The sequence below is a fragment of the Ambystoma mexicanum genome, chromosome 14 (genome assembly GCF_040938575.1).
Source record: "Ambystoma mexicanum isolate Mex_15411 chromosome 14, UKY_AmexF1_1, whole genome shotgun sequence".
Classification (NCBI taxonomy): Eukaryota; Metazoa; Chordata; class Amphibia; order Caudata; family Ambystomatidae; genus Ambystoma; species Ambystoma mexicanum.
In genome coordinates, this window is record NC_090940.1 from 157,848,972 (window position 1) to 157,853,347 (window position 4,376).

The window sequence follows — 4,376 nt, forward strand, 5'->3', positions numbered from 1 at the left end:
AAAGAATTGCTGGGTTAACAGTTTTGCATCATGCAATGTGAATGTTTGTGCTTGACAAAATAATCTTGTATGCAGCTGCTCGCTGTGTGGTCAGTGTGGATTTAGAGCATTCTAAAATGGCAAAAACTGCATGCTCGACATACAGTGTTATGGAGCATCCTATAACGATAGTGGAACTCTTCTCAATGGCAAACGCCGCAGCAGCAAGTGCTTGTTCACATACAAATTGGCCCTGCATTACTGAGCCTAGCGTACTCTTGTAATAGGCCAATGGCTTGTGGCCCATGTAACTTTTCTGGGTCAGTACCACAGTCAGTTGCCTGTTGGAGTGGGAGAATAAATAGAACTCTTGCGTGTATTCTGGGGTTGCTAGCACTGGTGCTGTCGATAGGACCTTGTTGAGGTCATTAAAATTCATGAGCATGTCTTCCGTCGACACTATCTTGCTGTCCTCCTTTTGTGCTTCCTTGAGGGCTTGTAAAAGGAGCATGGTGTATGCTTCATAGTGAAGTATCCAGACCCTGTAATAATTGAAGAGTCCCCATGAATGTTTGTATTTCCTTCACTGTTTTGGGCTGTGGGGTGGTGCGCACAGAGTGGCGCGATCAGGGATGGTTCTTTTGCTGTTCACAGAAATCAACAGACCCAAGTAAAGTACTTCAAGGAGGCAAAACTGTAGTTTGGCCTTATCAGCCTTGTATCCCTTGAGGGCCAAGTGCTGTAGGAGTGTTATCTTTTCTGCCCTGGTGCTCACAGATACAGCACACTAGTAAATCATCAACATACTGAATGATGGTATGAGGCACCTGAATATTGCCAGAGCCAGCGTGTAATATCCTGTTGAAAATGCTGGGCGACACACAATACCCTTGAGGCAGTCTTGTATGTTCGAAGCGCATACCCTCATGCGTAAACGCTGTGAGATATTGTGAGTCATGGTACAAAGGAAAAGAAAATAAGGTGTTCTTGAGATCCATCATAGTAAACTGGGTTTCCGCTTCACAGACGTTACAAAGGATTGTCGCAGGATTCGGACCACTGGACATTATGGCTCTACAATGTCCTTACGAGGGCGCACTTCCTGAATCATTCTCTAGCACAAATCTTTTGCCTTTTTTATAGAGTATATAGCCATGTTGCATGGGGAGGTAGATGGCACAATAATCACCTGATTTAGGAGGGCTACAATAGTGTCCTGTATCCTCTTCTCTGCTTCCCTTGATAAAGGATACTGCCTTACTCGGGGCAACACGGCACCTGACTTGAGTATTATCCCACTGGGGTCACTGCTTGCAATAGGCCAACATAATGGGCATTTGTTATCCAGAACCTTTTGGGGGCCTTCTCTAACTCTGTCTCAGTGAAGGGGCAGGGCTACTAGGGCCATCAGAGGACTTTGCACTTTTCGATACTGCATCATGATGTCACATGGAATAGAAATCTCTAGTACAATCTCTCCATCATCTGGTCTCTCTTCAAACAAGTCTGCATCAGTCACTTCCTTGAGAGGCATTGTAGGGTCAATTCACAACACTGTGTGCCATTTGTACCCCTCTGAGTTGGTCCCAATCACACCGATCCATTTAGGTGACAATACCAGATTCTGCCAATCTAGGGACAATATTGTTCCTGCAACTAATTCAGGGGTTATCACATGCCAGGAAATTAAGCCGGGTGGCACTCACCAACAAGGCTTGCCGAGTTGGGGCACTGCCTTGAAAAGCACTGTTATCCTATACACAAACAGATCTCGGTCCACGGTAACACTGTGAACCACTGCCTCTCCTCCCCTTGCATGTATTATGACCATCGCTCTTATGGCACACATGCCCGGGGTGGCACACATTACTCCTTGGTCTGTGAAGGAGATCATCATATTCAATTTACTGAACAGGTTTCGTCCCAACATATTTATCGGGGAGCTCTCAGAATACAACAGAGGTGAACGCACCATTTTCCCTCCTATTTTGCTATCAAATTCTTTTGTGTAGGGAACCATGGCAACAGGCCCAGAGAAGCCCAGCATGTCAAGAGTTTCACCTGATAATGGGAAGTTTCCTTCACTGATGCATGATTTAGTGGCACTTGTGTCAACCATGAGGATGAATTGCTTGTTCCCAATCTCAGTGCCCAACAAGGGTTCCTCATCAGGGTGGACTGTCATGGACAGGACTGGGCACACAAGAGTTCTCTGTGGGCTCTTTTAGTCAGGGTATGTGTTGGTGCCTGGGAATGTGAAAGGGTTGTACTCTACTGTGCTCACTCCTTGGTAGGGTACGACGGTGCCATTCGGCACTGTATCGGTCGTTGACATGTTACTCCCATACAGGTGTTCTCTTGGGGCATTAATAGTTGTGCCACATGCTGATGTTGCTCTTGTGCACCTGGGGGTCATGCTGGCAGTTGAGTGTAGGCTTGATGTATCTCATAGGGTATTGAGGTTGGCCTTGGGAGCAGTACCTGTGGTTGGGGCTGAGGCGGTGGGTAATAGTTGTTATATGGGCTAAATCCTGCCCCCTGCCTGCTCCTACACTCCCTTGCAACATGTCCCCACTTCCCACAGCTCCAGCATGCGAGGGACACATACCCGCTCCCCAAGCTCCAATGCCTCCAACTTCCCCTCTTCCCCCATTGAACCCTCCCCTCCCACGCTGCTGACCTCCTTGCTGCCACTCCGGGTCAGGGTAGTGAGGTCCACCTCCCCACTGTCTATGTCCTCCTCCTGGCCAAAATGCTGCTATTCTCACCTCTTGAGGTGCTGCAGTCTACTCTGCCACCTTTGTATGAGCACTTGTGATACCGCCCATTGAACTGCTTTTTTTGCTAGCTTTTTCTGGGCCAGTTTTGCTTCCTCAGCCTGTAGCCTCTGGACTGTTTCCTTTTCTTGCTCTTTTATTCTCTTTCAATTGTGTATGATTATGATTTGAATCTCACCCCACCCTTTTGCTTCAATGCCCACTATCTTGTCAAGCGCTTTCTGAACTTTCTTGGGTAAACCCCTTTTAATAACGAAATAAAAAAGAGGAACTGATCGGTCCAACTGATCCCTTGTCGCCGCATGCCACATATCCTAAGCCTTGTTAATGTACTGTGCAGGGTCCACATTGTCCCCCATGGTATACTGCATGATAGACTGAAGGTCTGGCATGTCGGGGTACGTTCATCGCAGCATGTCCCACACTTGCAATCTGATACTGTTAAAGGGCGCGCCATTGTGCGCGTCATTATCTAGTTTTACTCCTGGATATCCTGCCTTAATCCATATGTCTCCTGCTTGGTCCCCCACTATTGCGACAAGCAGACTCTTCATATCCCCCACAGCTAAGGGAATCCCTGCTGTCTGCTTTGTGAAGGCATATACCCATTTTCCAGCCCTGGAAGTCAGGGACGGGAGCAGCTTGACTAGATTATTCTTATCCATGTCCGCCCAGGGCACATAGTGTGTTCTGCCCAAGCAGTTATTTAGCAACGGCATCTAGGTACCCGCACTCCTACCTTCTTTTCGCCCAGCACTTCCCTTTTTCCTTGCCACTGCCACCCGACCAAACCTATCCTTAACCTTGGGCCCCAAAAACTGTCCAACTGCGGCATTATTTCCAGCCTCTGCTGTGAATCCCCCCCTCATCGTCCTCCATCTCACCCACAGTATCCCATTCGTCTTTGCTAAACTCTCGATCTGCATCCCTGTCGGACCTCACTGTCCCGTATCCTGTACTTCCCGCTCACCCATCACCTCCTCCCTCCTTCTCAATATGCACATCCTTTGTGGCCGTGCTATCTAACCCAAACAAAATATCTCCTGCTCTGCATTCATCCAAGCCACACCCTTTCTTCCCTCCTCCTTCCTGAGTCGCTCTCAGTCGAGCCAATCCTACCCACAAATCCTCCAAGGCTTCTTCTAACTCCTTCTGAACCTTACTATCCTGGGGTGAGATAGAACTCAGTGTCGATATATATAGGGTGTTGGCCCATATGTCAGGTTTGTATACCCCGTGGCTGGGCAAGTGGTGAGTGCGGGGGCACAGTCCCATTCCCCTGTGTTGTCACGAGCATTGCATCTAGGGAGGCCCCTTCAGTATTCTGAGTCCCTTCCCCATCAGGGTCCTCCACATCCTCTATCATCTTCCACATATCAGTATCTCTTTTCTTTTTTGAAGTTGTTTAGCTGTATACTTAGCAGCTAAAAACGTGCTCATGTGGTCTAGTATCCCTCTATTACGGGTGCCCTGCTCTGGCCAGGCGTGGGGCATCCCTGTTGTGTCTCTGGCACCCACCGTTTGTGATACTTCCCTACCTTGTCCCTGTACAATGTCAATGCACTATACATGTACTCCAATGGCATCCCCCCTGCCATCTTTCCAATTTGCACACTGAAA